Raw genomic sequence first — 26,364 nt, 5'->3', positions numbered from 1 at the left:
CGCTAACGTTCCTCTGTGTTATTTTTTCCTTCCAGTGCTCAGTACCTGTGTGAGAGCAGCAAATCCCTTTTTCTAGAGTGCATCTCCCTCCCTAAATAATGGTTTCTCTATCACGCTCATTCAGCATCTATTTTAATTTGAGGTTTCGAATAAATTCCCCTCTGCATGCATATAGTCTTTCAGTGTCAGGCCTTCGGAACATGTAGCCTCTCTCTCTTCCCCCGCTTCTGTGGCTCCTTTTAAAATGCAAAAACTAGACAAGTACACAATTAATCTGGCATCTGATCAGATGTTTGGAAGCTGTGGCTGGATGGTTACGTGGGAGCCGGTTGAAGTTAAATCCTTCGAAGACAGAGGTCCTTTGGCTGGGTCGGGACAATATGGGATTGGGGGGCAACTCCCATCTCTTAAAGGTAAAGGGACCCCTGACCGTTAGGTCCAATCGTGACCGACTCTGGGGTTGCTGCGCTCATCTTGCTTTACTGGCTGAGGGAGTCGGCGTACAGCTTCCGGGTCATGTGGCCGGCATGATTAAGCCACTTCTGGCGAACCAGAGCAGCGCACGGAAATGCCGTTTACCTTAACGCTGGAGTGGTACCTATTTATCTACTTGCACTTTGACGTGCTTTCGAACTGCTAGGTTGGCAGGAGCAGGGACCGAGCAATGGGAGCTCACCCCATTGCGGAGATTTGAACCGCCGACCTTCAGATCAGCAAGTCCTAGGCTCTGTGGTTTAACCCACAGCGCCACCTGCGTCATCTCTTGCGGGGGCGCAATTAGTGCCAGCACCGTCCGTTAAGAGTTTGGGTGTAATCTTCGACACCTCCCTTTCCATGGAGGCGCAGATTGCAGCTATAACAAAGGCGGCATTTTTCCATCTCCGCCAAGCTAAGCAGTTGGCTCCTTACCTCTCTCGCCCTGACCTAGCCACTGTGATCCACACAAAGGTCACCTCCAGACTGGATTATTGTAACTCACTCTACGTGGGGCTGCCCTTGAGACTGACCCAGAAACTCCAGCAGGTGCAGAATGCCGCGGCGAGACTCCTTACGGGGTCCTCGCTGCGGGATCACATTCACCCAGTGCTATAACAGCTGCACTGGCTCCCAGTGGAGTACAGGATCAGGTTTAAGGTGCTGGCTTTAACCTTTAAAGCCCCATACGGCCTAGGACCCTCGTACCTACGGGACCGCCTCTCCTGTTATGTCCCACGGAGGACCTTACAGTCTGCAAACAAAAACATCTTGGAGGTCTCGGGCCACAGAGAGGTTAGGCTGGCCTCAACCAGAGCCAGGGCTTTTTTGGCTGTGGCTCCAATATGGTGGAACGCTCTGTCACAAGAGACTAGGGCCCTGCAGGACTTGACCTCTTTCCACAGGGCCTGCTAGACAGCTGTTCCACCAGGCCTGGTAATTTCTTCACAGAACTCTAGCCCAATGGTTGCCATCAACTGGATTTGAAATGATTTTATAATGAATTGATTTTAGAATGCTGTATTATTTTACTGTTGTTAGCTGCTCTGAGCCCGGCTTTGGCTGGGGAGGGCAGGATATAAATAAAATTTTATTATAATTTTTATTATTATTATTATCTAGTTTGGCTGCATTGCAATGTGCTGTGTGTGGTGGCAAAGTGAGGAACTGTGTGAGCGGTGCATCAATCTTTGCAGATGCTTACATGTAAAACATACGTGAGTGCATATCTACGTAGGGTTGCCACATTTCAAAAAGTGAAAATCTGGACACAAACGTTTGCCCAGCTTTTGGGGGCAAAGTTTTTGAGCTTTGAAGTTTTTGAGCTACAGTGGTACGTCAGGTTAAGTACTGAATTCGTTCCGGAGGTCCGTTCTTAACCTGAAACTGTTCTAAACCTGAGGCACCACTTTAGCTAATGGGCCCTCTCACTGCTGCCGCACCACCGGAACACAATTTCTGTTCTCATCCTGAAGCAAAGTTTTTAACCCGAGGTACTATTTCTGGGTTAGCGGAGTCTGTAACCTGAAGCGTATGTAACCCGAGGTACCACTGTATTTCTAAGGAAATTCTCCCTAATCTACACTGTCGTCATGGGCTGCCAATACGTCTGGATTTTCCCAGACATTCTAGCGATTTCCTCCTGGACGCCGTTGCCGATGACTGAATCCTGGCTATGGGCGCGGGAAATTCTGGCCGTATGGCAACCCTATCAGAATGTGAACAGGGGATGTACCATAGAGTAAAGGCATCTGTGGATTTTTTAGGGTCTTCACTTAGCATTTATGTAGGTGCTTAAAATGCTTGCTCAATAGTCCTCGCAACAATACCTTGTAAGACAGGTGAAGCGGACAGAGTGACAGAAACCTGTTTGGAATGGGAGACTTTCTAACTCACAGTTCATATTCTTTTCAAATGGAAAAAGTCTGAGCAGTCCAGTTCAAAACATTCTTGAAATTCCTCTGCCTGGTAAGGTAAATATAGGAATGGGAGAGCTTAATTAACTACGAACCCTGAACTTTGAGATCCCCTCCAAACCTTTTGTAGGGTTTTCAACTATGCAACACTACAAAAGGTTTAGAGGGCACCCCAGATTGTGATAATTCGTAGATCGTGGTGGCTCTAATATTTCCCTAGTCTACAGCCAAGTGCAAGCGAAGTTCAGTGCAAGTGCAGATTGACTTGAGCTTCTATATCAGGGAAGAAACTGTCACAGCCCCAAACTTATATTAGGAAAACTTTAGTTTTGTTGTAATAAAGGTAAAGGTAAAGGGTCCATTTGGTCCAGTCGTGACCGACTCTGGGGTTGTGGCGCTCATCTTGCTTTATTGGCCAAGGAAGCCGGCGTACAGCTTCCAGGTCATGTGGCCAGCATGACTAAGCCGCTTCTGGCGAACCAGAGCAGCGCTCAGAAACGCCATTTACCTTCCTGCTGGAGCGGTACCTATTTATCTACTTGCACTTTGACGTGCTTTTGAACGGCTAGGTGGGCAGGAGCAGGGACTGAGCAACGGGAGCTCACCCCGTCACCGGGATTCGAACCGCCGACCTTCTGATCGGCAAGTCCTAGGCTCTGTGGTTTAACCCACAGCGCCACCCGCGTCCCATTTTGTTGTAATATTATCAAAAAGAGGTTTTTTCCTCATACTGCACTGCCTTTCTCTTAGAAAGTCAGTTTTCCTTTCTCTCTCTTCTAATTCTGAAAACTGAAAGGCCACTATTTTTGGTCCAACTCTGCTCCTATCGATTCAGAAGTAGTTCTCAGTGAAATTAATTGGATTGACTTCCATAGTGTGCGTAGGATTCCAATATTCTTAGGGCTCTTCTTATATGTGTGACTAGCCATAACTGCTATTCATTTTGCAGTGAGCGTTGGAGTGGCGTTGGGGTACCAGCATCAGTGCACCGCATTAGAGTTGGTGTGGGATGTGCATTAGGTAAATGACTTAAATCATGTATGAGGCAGCTTAAACGATCAAATGCAAGTTCTGTTTGGCGGGTGCTTGAAAGTTTCTTCATGCCATTATTCTAAATGGTGAATATTAGAATCATGGAATCGTAGAATTGGAAGGGATCTTGAGGACGATCTAGTCCAGCCCCCCACAGTTATAAATCACAAGCGATAGAGGGAATATGCACTATGTGCTCCATTCTTCAATACCACTGGCATTCACTGTTTTTTTTTAATATATCTTTATTAATTTAAAATAAATATATTTATGAAAAACAGACGTACATGCAAGTAAACAAACAAACAAACAGAAAAATCAAACAAACCACCACACTATAAGATATAAGAAGATTAATATAATTATCATCATATATACTCCTGGTATTGAACACAATTATAAAATTTATAGAAAAGAAATTTTAAACTGACTTCCAATTAATCTCACTGTTCTTTGTCTAGCCATTACATTATACTGCACAGTTACATATTTCTTATATAATTTCTTTTTACCTCCCTACAAGCTTATATTTATTTATACAATACAGGGATCAGTCTAATTCTGCCAAGATGTTTCCTTTTATTCCATAGTTTTCTAAATATTCTTTATGCCGAGGTAACCGGCATTTGTGTGCAGACAGTTTTTCCGGGTTACGTGGCCAGCATGACTAAGCCGCTTCTGGCGAACCAGAGCAGCGCACGGAAACGCCTTTTACCTTTCCGCCGGAGCAGTACCTATTTATCTACTTGCACTTTGACGTGCTTTCAAACTGCTAGGTTGGCAGGAGCAGGGACCAAACAATGGGAGCTCACCCCATCACGGGGATTCGAACTGCCAACCTTCCGATTGGCAAGTCCAAGCGGCACAGAGGTTTAAAGCACAGCACCACCCGTGTCCCCAAAGTGGCTTACAAAGGATGAAACAGTAAAATCAAGAGAGAGAAAACACAACCCTAGTTTAAACATACAAAAGTTAAAATACGAAAACAGATCAAAATTATCTCAACTTTATATATAAATTTGTGTTTGAAAATGAATAAAAATATTACAGAATGGCAAAAAAAAAAAGTTATCTCAACTTTCTAAGGGTAGGCTTGTCTAAACAATTGTGTTTTTAGCAGGCAGCGATAAAGCATGTTTGCTATTGTTATGCAGGGCTATTTTTCTAGAAAAAGAAGTTCTGGGACTCACCCTTGTTCTCTTAGAATGGCAATGGTGCCCAACTGGGAGATGCCGGAATTGAGTTCCAGCTGGGGAAAAAACCCTTGGGTATGTGTATCCTAAAGATGTGGCGGTAAAGCAGCAGTGATTGACCTTTTGGGTGCAGCTGTGTAATGTCCAGAACAGCTCTAATTCATTTGGAAAAAAAAATCCCAAATTTATTTGGTGATTCAAATTGCACCCCTCCAATACTTAAAAACAACCCCTAATTTTGCTTCAACGTCAGTTGGGTCTGAAACATCAGTGACTAACTAGAAAAGAGTCATTGGGCTTGTTGGTAGATGAAAAACAACATGTGCAGCAGCTATGAAAATGTCAAAGAGCTTGCTACGGATTACGATGCCTGGAATTTCCTGTAACACCCTTATAAAACTCTCTGCCTTGGCCACATTTTAGAGTACTGTTCATGCTTCTGGTTTCTCCATCTCAAAATAGATGCATATCATAGATATTGAATATGTCGATGGAACCAGTGCCCAAAAGGCAACACCACATGCCATGCACCTTTCCACGGTGCCTACAGCTGCAGGGACTCACCTGTCTTGCTCCTAGCCAATTTGCATGCGAAAGTAATTGCATCAGTTCCTCTCTGGGTAGGTGAACTGTGACACAACTTCCAGTAACTTTGAGTAACCACCAGTCGCTAAATACCCTTAAGCAAGAACCTCCAGTTATCAAGCTACAGATATCTAGAGGCAGTGAGGCATTTAACTCAACCCAAAAGCATGCTTTCAATAATATTTTTCATCTGCGGTGATTGAAAGACCAGTGAGTGGGTGGGTAGGCAGGTGAGGCAGGGGCCCTGAGTGGGATGCACGGAATAACTGTTACTGCTGTTACAGTGGTAGCTCTGCTTACGAACTTAATTGCGAGGTTGGCAAGAGCAGGGACCGAGCAACAGGATCTCCCCCCGTTGCGGGGATTCGAACCGCCGACCTTCTGATCGGCAAGTCCTAGGCTCTGTGGTTTTTAACCCAGCTAAAGTGATACCCCAGGTTGAAAACAGTTTCAGATTAAGAACAGACCTCCAGAATGAATTAAGTTCTTAACCCGAGGTACCACTGCAATAGTAGAAACCTATTAAGTGCATACCCTCCAAGATTTCTCTGATGAAAATAGGAACATCCTATTCCATAATAATGATTTAATTATTTGTACCCTGCCCATCTAACTTGGTTTCCCCAGCCACTCTGGACAGCTTCCAAAGACAAAACAAAACAAAACAAAACAAACATTTAAAAAAACTTTCCTATACAGGACTGCCTTCAGATGTCTTCTAAAGGTTGTATTGTTACTTATCTCCTTGGTTCAGGAGTCATGTAACTCAGTACCCTCCTCTGATGACAATATGAACATCCTAAAGAAAAGTGGAAGATTCCAGGATCAAATCAGAAACCGGGATGGCTTCTGTAAATTCAGGACTGTCACTGGAAAACAGGGACACCTGGAGGTGTGTAAGTGGTGTTCAGAAAACACTATAAAAGAAATATCAATATAGGGAAGCTTTTAATGTTTGACGGACTACAGTGGTACCTATGGATATGAACAGGATCTGTTCTGGAGCCCCGTTCGCATTCTGAAGCGAACGCAACCCGCGTCTGCGCATGTGCGGGTCGTGATTCGCCGCTGCTGTGCATGTGACGTCATTTTGCGCATGCACGAGCAGCAAAAACCGGAAGTAACAGAACATGTTACTTCCGGGTCACCGCAGAGCGCAACCCGAAAGCGCTCAACCTGAAGCAACTTCAACCCGAGGTATTGTATTGTATTTGTGTGCTCTGTTGGAAGCCTCCCAGGGCGGCTGGGGAGGCCCAGCCAGATGGGCGGGGTATAAATAATAAATTGTTATTGTTATTATTGTTATATCAATATGCAGGTAAAATTCAGCCAAATTTAAACACAGATATGCATAATTGTGTTATACGTCTGGACTAGGCCTCACTTCACCAGATGAATGAAATACATATAGCATACAGAATGAGAGAGAAAAATTACAGTGGTGCCTCGCAAGACGAAATTAATTCGTTCCGCAAGTCTCTTCGTCTTGCGAGTTTTTCGTCTTGCGATGCACGGTTTCCCATAGGAATGCATTGAAAATCAATTAATGCGTTCCTAGGGAAACCGCCTTCAGACCAGGTCCGGGGACAGTCTGTCCCCGGACCTCTTCTGAAGGCTGGGGGGGGGGGGGGAACAAGGGCTTTTCTTCCCACCCCCAGCATTTTAAAAAACCCCGGGACAGCGGAGGACTTCTCCGCTGTCCGGGCGATCTTAAAATGCTGGCGGGCGGCATTTTAAAATCGCCCCGGGACAGCGGAGGACTTCTCCGCTGTCCGGGGCGATTTAAAAGCCCCTGGGAAGGCGGGCAGGGGGGACAAAGACTTTCGCCCCCCGCCCGCCTTCAGAAGGTGTTCCCGCCCCCCGCCCCGCTTCGGAGCAGCGTTCCGAAGCGGGGCGGCTGGGGCAGGTGTTCCCGCCCCCCCGCCCCGCTTCGGAGCACCGGGAGAAGCGATCTCCCCGCAGCCCCTTGCTTCAAAAGAGGTCCGGGGGCAGCGGGAAGCGCTTCCCGCTGTCCCCGGACCTGGGGCTGCGGGGAGAAGATCGCTTCTCCCCGCCGCCCCTTGCTTCAAAAGAGAAGACCCGCTGTCCCCTGGGCAAGCTTCGTTTTGCGAAGCAAGCCCATAGGGAAATTCATCTTGCGAGGCAACTCGAAAACGAAAAAACCTTTCGTTTTGCGAGTTTTTCGTCTCGCGAGGCGTTCGTCTTGCGGGGTACCACTGTATTGCAAACAGTATCATAGAATCATAGAATCATAGAGTTGGAAGAGACCACAAGGGCCATCGAGTCCAACCCCCTGCCAAGCAGGAAACACCATCAGAGCACTCCTGACATATGGTTGTCAAGCCTCTGCTTAAAGACCTCCAAAGAAGGAGACTCCACCACACTCCTTGGCAGCAAATTCCACTGTCAAACAGCTCTTACTGTCAGGAAGTTCTTCCTAATGTTTAGGTGGAATCTTCTTTCTTGTAGTTTGGATCCATTGCTCCATGTCCGCTTCTCTGGAGCAGCAGAAAACAACCTTTCTCCCTCCTCTATGTGACATCCTTTTATATATTTGAACATGGCTATCATATCACCCCTTAACCTCCTCTTCTCCAGGCTAAACATGCCCAGCTCCCTTAGCCGTTCCTCATAAGGCATCGTTTCCAGGCCTTTGACCATTTTGGTTGCCCTCCTCTGGACAACGTTCCAGTTTGTCAGTGTCCTTCTTGAACTCTGGTGCCCAGAACTGGACACAGTACTCCAGGTGAGGTCTGACCAGAGCAGAATACAGTGGCACTATTACTTCCCTTGATCTCGATGCTATACTCCTATTGATGCAGCCCAGAATTGGATTGGCTTTTTTAGCTGCCGCGTCACACTGTTGGCTCATGTCAAGTTTGTGGTCAACCAAGACTCCTAGATCCTTTTCACATGTACTGCTCTCAAGCCAGGTGTCACCCATCTTGTATTTGTGCCTCTCATTTTTTTTGCCCAAGTGCAATAAGAGTAGGTCCCCCAAACTCTGGAATGCAAGGGTCGATGATTAACTTATTGTTATCTCACATCCATCACATTCCTAACCCTTTTGCTTCCCCTTTGAAGTTTAGGTCCCTTCAGTTCAACCTTTACCCATTAGAGAAATACTGAACTGCCCTTTCTCAAAAAGTAATTTTGGTGATACCTGCCGTACCAACGTTTTTCTCTCTCCCCCTTTCATCTCTGCTCAGCTATGTGTGTGATGTTTTATTGCATAAAATTAGAGAGCAGTAGTCAAGACTGCATAGATCAGTGTAAAGGGGGTATCCATCAGCGTAGGTGTTATAGAGACGCACGTACAGGGGTACCTCAGGTTACATACGCTTAGGTTACAGACTCCGCTAACCCAGAAATAGTGCTTCAGGTTAAGAACTTTGCTTCAGGATGAGAACAGAAATCGTGCTCCGGCGGCACGGCAGCAGTGGGATGCCCCATTAGCTAAAGTGGTGCTTCAGGTTAAGAACATGGGCATTTTCCAGGGCCCGCTTTAACGCTCTCCCTTCAGCTCTTCTAGAGGGAAGATACAATAAAATACCGATCGAACAAAGATTATGCCCCTGTAACAGCAATGAAATCGAAACCATTGGGCATGTCATCTTATACTGCCCATTATATTGAGACTCAAGAAAAGAGCTGATCGAACCGATTCTGAGGAAAATACCTCGTAGTACAGACGACACCTATATCAGACACCTCTTAGCTGACAAAGAGCCCTAAATTAACAGGTCCATGGCAAAGTACTGTTACACTGCAACAAGAATAAGACGAGCAATGATGTCTACAAAGGAGTTCAAACTGTAAACATCGAAGGAACGATAATAAACAGTAGCAACTCCTGAATTGAATTTTAAAAACTTAAAATTCAAAATCTGGTCATAAATATAAGCACCAATTCTGTGAATTGGCCATATTTTTACTGTTACTTGTAGCACAATACTACTCTTAATGTCATATTTTATATATTGCTTCCTGGTCATTGACCGTATTAAAGATATTTGATTTTTGATTTTTGAACAGTTTCAGGTTAAGTACGGACCTCCGGAACAAATTTAGTACTTAACCCGAGGTACCACTGTACATCTTTCATGAATTACCTAATCGCATGGAAAGGGAACCCTTCCCTGCCCGCCCTCACCCAGTGGCAGTCGTGCCCAACAGTTCCGCATTAACAGACAATTGCCCTGAGATGCCTCACCTGACATCTTCCTGACTTTCCTCACTCTCTGCTTTGGGCAAGCAGAAAGTCAGTGCAGCCACCACCATTGGTTTGCCCCCGGAGTGCTTGCTGTGGCTTGCTGTTTCTTGCCAGAGAGAGAGAACAATAGGTGCACTATTTACACTCGAACGGCAGGATCTAAATGCTCCAGTGGGGGAAAAAATAAACAAGGAAATCCTTGTTCCAGTCCTCAAATCTGCCACATGCTGCAAATGTTTCCACAGAGCAAGTCCCAACAGGAATATAGGAAGCTGCCATATCTGATTCAGGACTGAGTCAAGCTCAGTATTTGTCAACAGTGAGTGGCTCCCCCCATCAGAAATAAAGACACATGACAACGGTATTTAGGTTAATGGGCAAAAAATGACCACAACTTTATTGGTTACAGGTAATGAGCGGTATTGGGACGCGGGTGGTGCTGTGGGTTAAACCACAGAGCCTAGGACTTGCCGATCAGAAGGTCGGCGGTTTGAATCCCCGCGACGGGGTGAGCTCCCATTGTCCGGTCCCAGCTTCTGCCCACCTAGCAGTTCGAAAGCGCATCAAAGTGCAAGTAGATAAATAGGTACCGCTCCAGCGGGAAGGTAAACGGTGTTTCCGTGCGCTGCTCTGGTTCGCCAGAAGCGGCTTAGTCATGCTGGCCACATGACCCGGAAGCTGTCTGTGGACAAACGCTGGCTCCCTCGGCCAATAAAGTGAGATGAGTGACCCCAGAGTTGGTCACGACTGGACCTAATGGTCAGGGGTCCCTTTACCTTTAATGAGTGGTATTGGCTTAGGCATTGGTCCTACTGACTATCCGGCTTCAGCCTGATTGCTTGAAGTCGGGGAAGGGTTAACCACCAGTAGGGGGAGTCCTGCTGATGCACATCAACTAAGAGCTCCCCTGGGGTCACCGCTGGGGGGCGTGCCTTAGGCCCTCACCTCCATAGGCTTCGGACAGGGCCAAGACCCCCGGAATCCTTTACCGGACTACCCTTCAATATGCGGGGGAGGTGATGGCGCTTCCTCCCCCCTCTCTCATCTACATAACAATACCAATACCAATGCCTCACCGCCACTCAAGCAAAAGCTCGCCGCCAATACCCTCAGACCTGCAACCAATCCCTAATTCCAGATGATATGTCAGCCAACCAAACATCATTTCCCATCCTGTCAGTATCCTGCCATCCTGTCAGTAGAGGGCCTCCTTGCTGAACTGGATATTGGGGTGGTCAATGACTCCCCCCCCCCCCGAGCTGCCACTCTACTCGCTACGGAGCGTTCCAGAATCTTCCTGGCTTTATTTATCGCGATAGCGCACCGACAGTCCCTCCAGACCCGCCTCTCCAGCAGCGAAGACCATAGTATGGTAATGTTGGGGAACGAGGCCATCAGCTCATCAAAGTCACTGTAAATGCTCCACATCAAGTCCACGCCTTTCCTGTAGGCCAAATCATCGGCCGAAAGAGGAAGATCTCCGGCCGCGCCAGCCCTAAATAGAGCGGGCCACGCCCCTCAGGCCAGCCGATTGGCTGGCCAGGAGATGACGCGGCCAGGGATTCCCTCAATCACCCGGGGGCGTGAAGCCCGCAACCCCACCTCCTCTTGAGCTCGGAAGTGGCTTTCCAGGCACCAGTCTCTCCTGGCCCTGCGTGGAGATGCCAGAGTTTGAATCTGGGCCCTGTGGCATGAACTACTTCCAAAAGTAATGAAAAGTTCAAAGGGGCAGTTCTTACTTCGCTTTGATGTCCTTTAGAAGGATGGATTAGTAGAGTCTTTTTTTAAAAAAAAATTAAATACATCTTTATTGGTTTAAAATACAATCTTACAGTAAGGGTAAGTACAGTGGTACCTCAGGTTACATACGCTTCAGGTTACAGACTCCACTAACCCAGAAATAGTGCCTCGGGTTAAGAACTTTGCTTCAGGATGAGAACAGAAATTGTGTTCTGGCGGCGCGGCGGCAGCAGCAGGCCCCATTAGCTAGAGTGGTGCTTCAGGTTAAGAACAGTTTCAGGTTAAGTACGGACCTCCGGAACGAATTAAGTACTTAACTTGAGGTACCACTGTACAACAAAGTTAAGCACAGAAAAGGAAAAAAAGAAAAGAATTCTCCGCATCAAAAGTACAAAAAGTTTAAAAGTAACAAGAAAAGAAAAAGATAACAACAATTAAAAGTACCAGATATTTATACAACATCATGTCTTATCCAATAAAGTCTTCTGTGAAAAGCTTCCAGTCGTTCTCATTATACTTTTTCTATTGTCTTGATTTTACCACACAGTTTGTTTTATATCTTTTTTCCATATATTCCTCTAAGATGTTTATTCTGTTTATTTATTATACACAAATATCATTCAATTCTGCTAGGATGGTATCATTTCTACAATATAGTCTTATATATATTCCTTAAATATTTTCCATTCTCCTTATACTTTTTGATTTAAGGTTCCCCTGACTTTTCCAGTCATTGGGCATTATGGCAGTGGGAAAGGGTAATATTTGGGTTTATTTACAAAGCTACAAATTGAGCGTAGGTAGGAACGGTCTCCCTCGGGAGGTTGTGGACCAGGCTTCCTCAACCTCAACCCTCCAGATGTTTTTGGTCTACAACTCCCATGATCCCTAGCTAGCAGGACCAGTGGTCAGGGATGATGGGAATTGTAGTCTTCAAACATCTGGAGGGCCGAGGTTGAGGAAGCCTGTTGTGGACTCTCCTTCATTGGGGATTTTTAAGCACAGGTTGGATGGCCATTTCTCACCGATGCTTGAGTTGAGATTCCTGCATCACAGGGGGTTGGACTAGATGACCCTTGGGGTCCCTTCCAACTCTATGATTCTAAGGAGCAACAGTGATTCTATAAGCAGCAAACCCACTGCTCCACACCTGCAAGAAAATGTGCAGGCAGCAACACAGTGATATGCCATTCAAGAGGTGGTGGTGTGGCCGCTCAAAGATTACCATATTTTTCTGTGTATAAGATGCCCCTATGTATAAGACAGGGATGCGGGTGGCCTAGGACTTGCCGGTCAGAAGGTCGGCGGTTTGAATACCCGCGACGGGGTGAGCTCCCGTTGCTCGGTCCCTGCTCCTGCCAACCCAGCAGTTCAAAAATATGTCAAAGTGCAAGTAGATAAATAGGTACCGCTCCAGCGGGAAGGTAAATGGTGTTTCCGTGCACTGCTCTGGTTCGCCAGAAGCGACTTCGTCATGCTGGCCACATGACCCGGAAGCTGTACGCCGGCTCCCTTGGCCAATAAAGCGAGATGAGCGCCGCAACCCCAGGGTCGGCCACAACTGGACCTAATGGTCAGGGGTCCCTTTACCTTTTTATGTATAAGACGCCCACTATTTTTGGGGACTCCAAATTAAGAAAACACCCCTCAGCACTACCTGTATATAAGACGAGGCCCAATTTTAAACCTAATTGTTTGGTTAAAAAACCTAGTCTTATACACAGAAAAATATGTTATTTGCTGGAAGCAGTTCCTAGCTTAGAGCCTCGGACATCCTATGGTCCCCCTCCTCCAAGTTAAAAAGGCTTCACTTTCCACTTAATAAAGATGTGGGTGTATGGGGGACTTTTTTAATTTTTATTATCACTGCTTTTTAATGAACACATCCTGGCTGAGTACACAACCATCTTGAGCAAAAATAAAAATAAAAATGAAGCTTTTCTCAATCCCCAATCATGCATGCTCATCCTCAACATTTTGACCTGTATTGATTCTAGAACCTGATTCAAGTAAGTGAAAGCTGGTCTTTGAAAACATCCTTTGAGAACCACTGTATTGACCAGTTCATTCTGCATTTAGCTCCGTCATAATTTCAGACATAGTTACGTCTCTTTAGGTGAACGAATATGCCCACCCCCAAAAAGGGTTATATACAAGGTCCTGTGGATGACAAATCTACCAATGAGTTATTGTTATGTACTGAGTTGAACAGGATCCAAAATGCAGCAGTCTGATTGGTCCTAGAAAAATAGGATTCAGAATGCAGCAGTCTGATTGGTCCTAGAACAATAGGACTGAGAATGCAGCAGTCTGATTGGTCCACAGGAGCCACCCAATCCAGCTCCAGGTGGAAGTGAATCCGCAACCTGATTGGCCTACAGGGCCCATTGTGTAAATAATGTATATAAAGCAGACATTCTGGGGGAACTTCCATTCCTTCTCTCCACTATGAGCTGAATAAAGAGCATGAAATCCACTCTCAACTCCAAGTATATTTCAGTTATCCATGCCTTTTCCTCCCTGCACATGCCTTGGGTGAACAACCACATGAGAAATATGTAAAATAACCAAGCAAGGATTAGAAATCACCCCAGAACTGGCCCTACTAAATATCTCCCAGGACAATAATGCCCAGTCACATCACAAAGAACTCATAACCCACCTACTCTCAGCAGCCAGAAACACCATAACCAGACACTGGAGAGACCTGTCAGGAGTAAGCATGGACCAATGGTACCAAATAGTATGGGAAACAGCCTTACTAGAAAAATAAACCAATAAACTGAAACTGACATGTGGACAAATAGAAGAAGACGCCTTCACCCCGGTATGGCTCCCCTTTATCACATAACACAGCCCAACAAGACAATGACAAAAATCCACCCACAGTCCCATTTCCAGGACTTGAAACCAGTTTCTTAAGAAGTGTTTTTTCAGGGGCAAAAAAACAAATTTAAAAAATGCAGTAAATCTAGATTGCATGCAGCCCACATAGAAAAAAACCTCTCCACTGATTCCTGACTAAAAAGGTGTGGTTTTTTTTACGTAGCCTCAGACAAATGTGCACATTAATGTCTGAAGAAACTTTCAACGGGAGTTCTGCTATCAGAACAATATTTGCTAGATATATCTTGAAGGCAATTATGCAGTAAGAAAGGGGCATTGTTCCCAGTGTGGAAGAAAACAAATTTTCATAGCAAAGTGGCTTCCCACCTTTTTAAACACTATTCACTCTAATGTGTTGATGTTGCAAGCATAATTTAAACCCTGGGAGACTAATGAAGTTTAGCAGTATGCGTTAATTATTTTTTGTTGTCTTGGTTAACGCACGGTCCTAAATCCTATTTACAGCCTGAAACTTCAGAGGGTCCAGACCTCTCATGCAACTTTAACATCTTTCGGCTTCACGTGGCTTTCGCAAAGCCTTGGAACGTTTATTTAAATCCCCCCGTGGCGTCCTTTTTTTTTAGATCCAATGTGCAAAGATTCTAAACTGAAGAAATTGCACGTAGCTGATTTTTTTAACTTTTAAATAACATACCCAACCTTTGGAAAGGCACTGACGGATACATTAGATTTTTATGGGCAGTTCAGTAATTGCATCTGTGTCACACTGTCTCAGTTGGCGCAAGAGTTGAAAACTTGCTGCATGCTCCCTTCCTTTCTTTCCCTGAAATGAGATTTGCAGGAGTTCAGGGCTGCTTTGTTATAGCACCCAGCCTTTTGAATTCCTTGCTCAGGGCAGCATGCCTGGCTAGCTCACGGCTGACCATTACGAGAATGGCAGGACTCTGAATTTAAGAAAGCTTAGCCATGCAGCTAAGGGACGTGGGTGGCGCTGTGGGTTAAACCACTGAGCCAATCAGAAGGTCGGTGGTTCGAATCCCCACAACAGGGTGAGCTCCCGTTGCTCGGTCCCTGCTCCTGCCCACCTAGCAGTTCGAAAGCACGTCAAAGTGCAAGTAGATAAATAGGTACCACTCCGGCAGGAAGGTAAATGGCGTTTCCGTGCACTGCTCTGGTTCACTAGAAGCGGCTTAGTCATGCTGGCCACATGACCCAGAAGCTGTACGCTGACTCCCTCGGCCAATAAAGCGAGATGAGTGCCACAACCTCCAGAGTCGGCCATGACTGGACCTAATGGTCAGGGGCCCCTTTACCTTATCCATGCAGCTGATTTTTTAAAAAATAATTTTTATTGATTTTAACATATAAATTATAAAATGTACCACAAAACGTATCACTTATATAATCTTTTAAGACTTCCATCAGCACCTCTGATGATCCACCGTTTTAACCACTTCTTATGCATTTCTTAACTTTATATTGCCTTTACATCTCTTAACAAATCATCCTTCCCCTTCTCCATTTTTGCAATACTTCCAATAATACTCCTCACAAAACCTCTTGCTAACCTACAAACGTCGTCTGATCTTCACAAATACTTTTCAAGTAGTCTGTAAATTTACTCCAGTCTTCCGTGAATTTCTGGTCCCATCGGTTTCAAATCCTTCCTGTTAGTTTATCTAGTTCTGCATAGTCCATTAACTTCATCCTCCATTCTTCGATCGTCGGTAACTCTTCTTGCTTCCATTTTTGGGCCAATAATATTCTTGCTGCTGTTATTGCATATAAAAAGAGCTTATATTCCTTTCTATTTATATCACTCCCAACAATGGCCAGTAAGAATGCTTCTGCTTTCTTTATAAATGTATATTTCAACATTTTTTTCATTTCATTATATATCATCTCCCAGAAGCATTTCACCTTTTTACATTCCCACATGTGATAAAATGTTCCCTCTTTTTCTTTACATTTCCAACATTTATTGCTGACTTTATACATTTTCGCTAACTTAACAGGTGTAATATACCATCTATACATCATTTTCATCACAACAGCTGATTTTTATTTTTACACGTCATGTAGCTGCTGCTGTGGCTGCAACTATGTGAGATGGGTTGCATTGTTTTTTTAGATTGTCCTGTTGTTTTAGATTGTGTCTGGCTATGGATACAGTGGTACCTTGGTTCTCAAACGCCTTGGTACTCAAACAACTTGGAACCCAAACACTGCAAACCCGGAAGTAAGTGTTCCAGTTTGCGAACTTTTTTCGGAAGCCAAACATGCTCTGTTTTGAGTGTTACGCTTCCAATTTGAGTGCCACACTTCCGTTTTGAATGTTACACTGAGGTTTGTCTGTTTTTGCTATTTATTTTGTGTTTTTGTTTCTGCGGCTCTTTTTTGTTGTTTTTGGGACTGTGTGGAACCCAGTTCAGCTACTGATTGATTGATTGTGTGACTGCAGTAGATTGTTTATTGCTTTCATTTTATGGTCTCTTTAGATAGTAAAATTCATGATGAATCGCTGTTTTAGAGGTTGTTTTTAAAAGTATGGAATGGATTAATCCAGTTTGTATTACAGTGGATGCTCGGGTTGCGAACAGGATCCGTGCGGGAGGCACGTTCGCAACCCGCAGCTTTCGCAACCCACAGCGCCGCGTCTGCGCACGCACAGGTCACAATTCGGCACTTCTGTGCATGCGCAAAGCAGGAGGAGGAGGCGGGCAGTGGCTGGAGGGCGGCGCCAGGGAAAAGGTGGAGGCTGGACATGGCGCCTTCTGGCTCAGCTGTCCACTTCGTGCCACTGTGGCCACGGCAGACGGAGGCTCCGGGCATGGAGCTGCTTCGGCGCGGGCAGCATGGCGGAGGTGGGTGAGGGTGGCAAGCTGATGCCAGGAGGCGCCGCGTCCAGCCTCTGCCTCTCCCCTGGCACCCTCCAGAACTTGGTGCCCTCGTGCCCCACACCACTAGCCTCTATGGGTAAGATGTCCCTGTCCTTGCCCGCCGGAGGTGCACTCCATTGTCTCTAGAGACAGATGAATGCCAACAACAACAGTGCGGCCTTATATTAACATCATCCTTACCTGAATTACTTAAACAGTTTACAGTTCTTGTAAAGTGGTACCTCGGGTTACAGACACTTCAGGTTACAGACACTTCAGGTTACAGACTCCGCTAACCCAGAAATAGTACCTCGGGTTAAGAACTTTACCTCAGGATGAGAACAGAAATCGTGTGGTGGTGGCATGGCAGCAGCGGGAGGCCCCATTAGCTAAAGTGGTACCCCAGGTTAAGAACAGTTTCAGGTTAAGAAGGGACCTCCAGAACGAATTAAGTTCTTAACCCGAGGTACCACTGTACTTGCAAAGGTTATTGCTGAAAGTATCTCATTAGATTCAGTGAGATTTGAAGGACTGCCACATTTCATTGGAACGGAACATGCCTGCTTTTAGGAAACTGGGTTAATGCTGTGGTTTCTGCAAGTGCAGGGTTTTTTGGGGGGGCACATTGTCTGCAAGTCTGGTTAAATAGGATGAAATGAGCTGTTCTGGAAACTGCACAGGAAAGAAGACTGGGACCATCTGCTACTAGGGACTTGTTACTGGAATGCCTGTGACAGAGAAAGTCGACGAAGTGGGAGGTAGGCAGTAGAATAAGATCACAGGAGGGGATGTTCTAATGAATCTGGAGAAGTTAAGGCCTTCAGCTTAGAATGCAGCCTAAAAATAGCTACAAAGACGAATAAAAGCACTATCTTTTGAAGCTGTACTCTTGTTGGCTAGTAACAAAGTGAAATTTCATCCCCAACGCACACAGTTCCCTCCCGTGAGCTGTCATCTATTTGTCACTCACTGGTTTGATACCCAAAAGCCTACTGATATTATTAAAACTGGGGATTATAAGGTTATAAAGTGCTCTGTAGAAACCAGATACGGATTGGATGTTTTTATTAGAGGATTATTATTCATCTTTCCCCCCCTTATTTTGTCAACAAGAATAATTCTTGCTGGAAGCTTCACTTGCACTAGTTACGTGATATTAAGGAAGCTAAAAAGCCTGCCTTTTCAAAGCCATGCTACTGAATGGGTGGCCATGTTTCTGGCACGGATGAAGGTGAAATTCTGATAAACCACAGCAGAACATTGTTTCCCTGAAAGCTGGAGACTGAGCACTTCTTTTTTCAAAGGGCCTGTTTGTGGGAACCATCTCTTTTGCTGTATTTATGCTGTTCTGTTCCATTTGGAATGGTTTTTGAGTTTTTGTTATAATTGCAAAGTTTTATTTGTTTTTATAATTGTATATCCTATCCTGGGACCTTGTGATGAAGGCAGGTAAGAAATTTTCTTTATAAATAAATCAACACACCAGGGCTTGCGGCAGCACCTTATTCTGGACTGATGTGGCATTACCTGATCATTTAATGCTGCTGACTCCATCCTCATCCTTCATTCTCCCTATCTGGATCCCCCAGCCCTGGTCCAGTTGGTTTCTGAGTTAGTCTTGGGCCTTAGGAAGTTCCTGACTTTCTCGATCATGAGGGCTAATCATGGCAAGCACTCACTTTGGATAAAATCAGAGGCCCCATCGAAAGCTAATAGAAAAGCTTTGACCTTGCACATCTTTATTTATATTTTGAAAAACAAAATACAAAAAATTTAGACAGCTCTCAAGCTGAATGGAAAAGAACAACTTCTGATGAGGAAGCCGTGATTTAATTTGTGTACAAGAATCTCGTAAAGAAACAGAAGGCATGCCATGTGGGGAAAGATGTATGGGAGAAAGGATGGGTTGGAGTTTGCATAAATCTGAGGGCAATCTCCCGATAGCTACAGCCTTGGTACTTTCTTTCCTTTTGAGTTGCCATGATGGGAATATGAGTCTGGAATTAGTATAAAATTTGCACAGAGTAGAAAACAAATCATATTTTTTCTAGGCACTATTGAAAACATGTCGGCCGGAACAAAATAAGAGTGCACATTATACGTGATCTATCCTTCAGGTACATTCATTACACATTCCATTATTATAAGCATATAATATTTTCCAGACAAGCCAAACAATGTGTGCAATGTGTTCTGAATGTTTAGCATTTGGTATGTCATTCTCATATTTTGAAAGCTACTATTAGTAGTTTCAGTAAAATGTTTTTATAGATTAAAAAAAACCAGAAGAGACCATTATAAAAACCTAGCATGATCTGCGACAGAATGAAGCCCACTGACTTTTATCCAACATTTCTTTAGCAAATCCAGAATGTTTGCTGAAGTTGTAGCGTATACCGCTGTATAGATATTAGCTAGATGCTCAAGTGAGAGAGATTTGACTTGCTCTTGTGATTACTTTATTTGTAAGATTTGCATCTCAGGCTTAGTCTTGCTGGCCACATGACCCAGAAAAACTGTCTGCAGACAAACGTCAGCTCCCTTGGCCAGTAAAGCGAGGTGAGCGCCGCAACCTCAGAGTTGTTCGCAACTGGACTTAACTGTCAGTGGTTCTATAAAGGTAAAGGGACCCCTGACTGTTAGGTCCAGTCGCGGACAACTCTGGGGTTGCAGCACTCATCTCACTTTCCTGGCTGAGGGAGCCGGCATATGGCTTCCGACTAAGCTGCTTCTGGCAAACCAGAGCAGCGCACAGAAACGCCATTTACTTTCCCACCAGAGTGGTACCTATTTATCTACTTGCACTTTGACATGCTTTTGAACTGCTAGGTTGGCAGGAGCTGGGACTGAGCAACGGGAGCTCACCCAGTTGCGGGGATTCGAACCACCAACCTTCTGACCGTAAGCCCAAGGCTCTGTGGTTTAGACCACAGCACCACCCTTGTCCCACAGCGCCACCCGCGTCCAGGGGTCCTTTACCTTTACCTTTATACCCAACCAAAACTAAGCTTTAAACTACTGCTTATCCAAATGTGTTTGGATGCTTCCCCTTTTTAAAATACCTTTGCTATAATAAGGTGATTAAGTTTAAACTAAAATAAAAACAAGTTTAGCTGCTGAAAGTTGAGTACAGGGGAGGGGGGAACATGGCCAGTCAGGTTTAAAACTTTGATAATTTGATAAACTTGGCCAGCCATGTTTAAAGCTTTGTTAATCCTGAGCAGAACAGAAAAGCTTGTGAAAACAATAAACAACTTCTTCTCCCGATACGCTTGTTTGCCATTTCTATGCTACATGGGATGTTTACAGTAGCTTGCTATCTTGCATTCTGGTACAACATATTCCAGAGCACCTTTTTCCCCCATTTCCACACAGAATCCTTTCAGAGGAAGGCAGTCATATCAGTAATATAATGCCACGTCTTTGTACACTAGAACAAAACAAAAATTATCTACAAACTGAACACTGTTTTTCTTGCTAGTTCTGTCAACAGAGGTCCCTGAAACATCAATGCCTCAAACTTTAACACAGACAATGGAAGAGGAGGTGGACAAGCTAGACTCCTGTCTTTCTCAAACAAGCAAGGGGACAGAACACAAGTTATTAGTAAATCCCAGGGCTTAGTTTAGATTGAATAAAAGCAGCAATCCAACAAATAAATGAACCATCAAGTTTGAATTTATGTAGCATAGAAAACACATTAAACCTGTTTGACCAAGACAAAGGCCTTTTCTGCTATGAATAATGACGGCTACACATTGTAACGTTCCCTCAGATGAGACATTAAACCCAAGGTCCTTTCTGTTTGCCTCTGGTGGCTACCCAGGTGGAAGTTAAAGACTCTGTGGCATTTTACTCAGCAAGTACGCAAATTCTCCGGTGTCATGGTGAGGTTTAAAAAACAAGCCTCAAAGCTAAATGGCAACTGAACTCTTGATGAATACTAAATACCTGCTGGGTAACCTGTATGAAAGGTCTGGGGGCCTAGCATTGCTACAATTAAAATCAAGAGAAAATAAAATTCTGCCAACTAACAGCAAGTCCAGATGGCTGCAATTGCAGGGATCAGGTGTAATGGTTTAATACTTTCTGTCTAGGGAAGCCAGCTTTAGATTTAGGAAATACAGGCCCTCTGGGAGGGTTGGGTAGTGGGGACAGAGCCGGCCAAAACTGGGAAGGCCATAGGCAGTGTCAAGGTACACAATGGTAAGACAAGTGGAGGACCTAACAGATCAGGGCAGAATTTGTGGGCCATGCGTGGAGCCTGGTAGAATCTAGCAGCTTCACCGCTAGAATCAGCAACAACACAGAGTGATTTTGATGGACTTAAAAATCTACAAAACCTGAAAAAAGAATGGACGTGTGTAACCTGAGAAAGTGCAAATGATACCCTCTGAGCAGACTGTGGCATTTGCCTCCTAGGTGGGTCATAAGGAGAGGGTTAAAATGAGTGTGATGTGATTGGCCAGTGGAAACTGATAGGGGGAGTGCGAGTTAGAGTGGGTGTTGTGTGGAAGTTAGTTGAGAGTTGGGAGTTGGAGAAGGAAGAGGGAGGAATAGTCTGTGGGTTGGTTGAGTTGTGTTGTGAGAGAGTGAGAGGAATTGTTAGGTGGCGTCAGATAGATAGTTAGTTGGGATAATCAGTTTGAAGTTGTTAGGAAGGAATAGGACAGTTAAGGAACTAAGATTAAGAAACTGCCAAGAAAAATTAACTGAACCATAAGCTTGTCCAGGCCTATAAAATAAACTTGATTATTTGTTAATGTTAACAACTGACTGGACTCTGTGTGTACCCGTGAGAAACAGGTTGGTGGCAGCGAACAATGCAATTACAGTGGTGGCATAGGGTCAATAGACCGTCAAACGTCCGGGGACCCTGTGTGATCGCCACAAAAGTGGCGGTAGCGGTGGGATACCATCATACCTGCTGCCACAAAAGTGGTAGGCAAGTGGTGGGATAACATAAACATCAACTCTAACTCTAACTCCCCCTATCAGTTTCCACTGGCCAATCACATCACACTCATTTTAACCCTTTCCTTATGACCCACCTAGGAGGCAAACGCCACACAGACCCTTGAAATCAATGGATTTAAGAAACATTTTCATTGATTTTGGTTGAATTGTTGGCATCGGTCTGTCTCAAGAGACAATGGGGTGAAGTCAAACAGCTGTGTTAGCAGCACCAAAGTGACTTCTCCAGGGCTCAAACCTGGGAAGTGTGTATGGAGGTCTTGGGCTGTTGTCCAAAGGAAAGCAGAGCAATACGTTTGGCACCAGCTTGGCTGCAGGAGTTGCCAGAAGGAGGTGTACAAGGCACCATCCAACTGTCTTTCTGGATTTGTGTAGGGTTTACTCCTTAGCCTTTTCTTCTCCGGAAGACATCCCACAAGGCAGCGGAGGTTTAAGAACAGTTTTCCTTCCCCTAGATGAGTGATCTACCCAGGTTGATGAGTCCCACCTGCCCCTCACTTCCATCAACAGCACATTCAGAAACCGCCCTGAATGTTGGAGCAACTACTGGTCTCATCCGCTCAATCCACCAGAGCCTGTCTTCGCATGCAGGGGAAGTCCCTAACTCACCAAGGGTTTGAGACCCATCAGCTACCCTCACCTGGTTTAGCCGGCCGGTCAAAGCCATTTCCTGGGGCAACTGTGCCCCTGAAGGAGTAGGTGCGCAGCCTGGGAGTCATTTTGGACTCACAGCTGTCCATGGAGGTGCAGGTGAATTCTGTGTCCAGGGTAGCTGTGTACCAGCTCCAACTGGTACGCAGGCTGAGACCCTACCTGCCCGCAGACTGTCTCGCCAGAGTGGTGCATACTCTAGATATCTCCCACTTGGACTACTGCAATGCGCTCTACATGAGGCTCCCTTTGAAGGTGACCCAGAAACTACAACTAATTCAAAATGCGGCAGCTAGACTGATGACTGGGAGCAGCCACCAAGACCACATAACACTAGTCTTGAAAGACCTACATTGGCTCCCAGTACATTTCCGAGCACAATTCAAAGTGTTGGTGCTGATCTTTAAAGCACTAAACGGTCTCGGCCCAGTATACCTAAAGGAGTATCTCCACCCCCATCATTCAGCCCGGACACTGAGGTCCAGCTCCGAGGGTCTTCTGGCGGTTCCCTCACTGCGAGAAGCCAAGTTACGGGGAACCAGGCAGAGGGCCTTCTCGGTAGTGGCACCTGCCCTGTGGAACGCCCTCCCACCAGATGTCAAAGGAAAAAACAACTACCAGACTTTTAGAAGACATCTGAAGGCAGCCCTGTTTAGGGAAGTTTTTAATGACTGATGTTTTAATGTACTTTTAATCTTTTGTTGGAAGCCGCCCAGAGTGGCTGAGGAAACCCAGCCAGATGGGCAGGGTATATATAATAAATTATTATTATTATTATTATTATTATGGCTGCTGTTGCAAGCTGACAGCTTCTTGGAGTCACAGGTAAGAGTTGAGTGCAGGGTGGGAACGAAAGGTGGACAAACTGCCCCAGAAAGAGCAGGATGTGTCCCCCACCCTCTCCCCTAACACCCCATATACCACATTTTTACCCCACATATATCTGAAATTTCTGTTTTACCCTTTTGCTGCCTGATGCACTCACTGCTCAGGGCAGCTTATGACAATTTAAAATCACAATACAATAAAAAAATATACTAAACTACAGAAAATAAAGTAAAAAAGAAGAAGCAGCAGCAGCAGCAGCTAAGATACACATTAAAAATAAATGCAACCATGGCCATCACACCAACTTTATACAAGTCCCTGAAAAACTATTGCTTGTAATAATAATAATAATAAAAGTTTAAAGCATGCTTTGGACATAAATTTCAATGTATAATTTTAAACTGCCCAAGGGTCTTTGGGGGGAAGACAGGATTCTTCTACAACTGGCCACTGCTCTATATGCAGAAATTGATAGATGATTTTAAGAGCATGGAGCGACACAGCAAAGAAGAATGATTTCTCCGAACAGAGACAGCTGGCTCCCTAGACAAGGACACACAACGGTCATGTTGATCTGCCAACCAAAAAGACTGATATAATAGCATCAGGGGTGGTGTGTACATTTCTCACTCCCCTTAATTGCAAGTTAATACGAAGGCTAATTATGGATGCTTTGTATATGTTAACTGCTTCATAGCTGAAGAGATACATCTTGACACATTAAGTGGGCATGTTTGGCAATGCTAAGCCGCGGTTTATCTTGGCTTGTGCGTAATGATAACAACCCAGGTGTTATACAGGATCGGACCATCTGCATTATATTAATAATAACTTCCCTAAGTGGCGGAGTGTGATTATTGCAGCCATCGTTGAGAGAATTAAAATAAAGGCCATAAAGTGTATTTTCTCTCTATTGAAGGCTGAATATTTTTTTGCCACAGTATTTTCTTGTATTTTGTCACCAACCTACCATCATTGTTACGGATGAGCCTTCGGTTGTTTTAGCCAAGGAACTGGGGGTTCTGCTGATTCCTATATATTAATAAGCCCCGTTTCTAGATTCTGCTGTTGGCAGAAAACCACACCATTACGGTACATGCAACGTATTTTCCAGAAAACCCGTAGAATACCGTATTTTTTGCTCTATAAGACTCAGTTTTCCCCCTCCTAAAAAGTAAGGGGAAATGTGTGTGCATCTTATGGGGCGAATGCAGGCTGCGCAGCTATCCCAGAAGCCAGAACAGCAAGAGGGATTGCTGCTTTCGCTGCGCAGCGATCCCTCTTGCTGTTCTGGCTTCTGAGATTCAGAATATTTTTTTTCTTGTTTTCCTCCTCCAAAAATTAGGTGCATCTTGTGGTCTGGTGCATCTTATAGAGCGAAAAATACGGTAATTTGGACCGTGTTGCGCACCTGGTGATGTCATTAAGTGCCCAATCAGATCCAAAGTCCTTGTCCCAAACCCAGTGAACCTCCAGTCTGCCCATGAGACCCTGGCACCTTGCCTTGCCTTCAGGACCAGCCTGACCACCAGATAGATCTCTGTGTTGTGTTAAGCTAGCCTGCTGCTCTTAGGTACAGTGGTGGGTGCTGTTTTGACTGAATAAAGCTTCAGCTGCCAGGATATGATCATCCTGATAAGGTCATCTCCAAGGAAGAGTGATAGGCTGAATAGCAAAGACAAAACAACCCCCCAATATATTTTATGATATTCTGCAGTATGTAATTGCTTCTTCTTTTTTGCTGCTATTCCTTCTAACAACTGGAAACATAGAGGAATAATGACATGCAGTCCAAAATGGATGGAATACCTGTCCCCTTGCTAACTGGAGTCCCTCTTTGTGTCTGCAAGTATTTATTATTATTATTATTAATAATAATAAGAAAATGTACAGATGTAAAACCAAGCAGTCCTTTATGAAGGAAACAAATTAGAATAATATCCAGACACCACAGTAACGGGGATAACCATCCGGGTGACCATAGTTCAGTGAATATTGTCCTTTCTGGTGCTGGTTTTGACCTTTAAAGCCCTATGCGGCCTAGGACTCACGTACCTACGGGACCGCCTTTCCTGGTGTGCCCCACGGAGGACCTCAAGGTCCATAAATAACAACACTTTAGAGGTCCCAAGCCTCAAGGAGGTTAGATTGGTTTCAACTAGGGTCAGGGCCTTTTCAGCACTGGCCCCAATCTGGGGGAACGCTCTGTCACAAGAGACTAGGGCCCTGTGGGACTTGACACCTTTCCGCAGGGCCTGCAAGACAGAGATGTTCTGCCTGGCCTTTGGTTTGGACTCAGTCTGACCCTTATGTTTCCCTCCCCTTAGTTTTAAAATGAGGCTGCATTTTAAATTGCATTTTAACCTGTATTTTAAATTGGGGTTTCCCCCCCCCATAATGTTTTTACTGTGATTTTATTGGTGTTAGCCACCCTGAGCCCAGCTCTGGCTGGGGAGGGTGGGGTATAAATAAAAATTATTATTATTATTATTATTATTATTATTTCTCATCTTGGCTGCTTTCCTCCACAGAATGATTATGCTGAGAGAAGAACTGGGTCTAAAAATCAGAAGTTGATTGTATCTGGATACAGGTTAGTTAAGACTGGTTCGCAAAATATCACAAAGGTGGTGGGGGGGGAGATATGCTGCCAAGGTTGTGGGTTTGATTCCCCATACGGGCCACCTGCATATTCCTGCATTGCAGGGGGTTGGACTAGATGACCCACGAGATACATCTTGACACATTAAGTGGGCATGCTTGGCAATGCTAAGCTGCGGTTTATCTTGGCTTGTGCGTAAAGCTAACAACCCAGGTGTTATACAGGATCGGACCATCTGCATTATATTAATAATAACTTCCCTAAGTGGCGGAGTGTGATTATTGCAGCCATCGTTGAGAGAATTAAAATAAAAGCCATAAAGTGTATTTTCTCTCTATTGAAGGCTGAATATTTTTTTGCCACAGTATTTTCTTGTATTTTGTCACCAACCTACCATCATTGTTATGGATGAGCCTTCGGCTGTTTTAGC

At 44.8% G+C, this 26,364-nt stretch overlaps 1 long non-coding RNA gene across 1 annotated transcript in view; it reads right to left on the bottom strand.

The window, feature by feature from the left end:
* The window catches only part of LOC308484995, a 34,412-nt gene extending 9,842 nt beyond the window's left edge, over window positions 1–24,570 (bottom strand). The window contains exon 1 of the long non-coding RNA XR_013990278.1: window positions 24,452–24,570. This is a non-coding gene — a long non-coding RNA (uncharacterized lncRNA). The remainder of the gene's footprint in view (window positions 1–24,451) is intronic.
* Between the last annotated feature and the right edge of the window lie 1,794 nt (window positions 24,571–26,364).

This window comes from Podarcis pityusensis (assembly GCF_964106645.2).
Source record: "Podarcis pityusensis genome assembly, chromosome: 9".
NCBI lineage: Eukaryota > Metazoa > Chordata > Lepidosauria > Squamata > Lacertidae > Podarcis > Podarcis pityusensis.
Note: the sequence above shows the minus strand (reverse complement) of the source record. Positions and strands in the feature narration are given on the sequence as shown.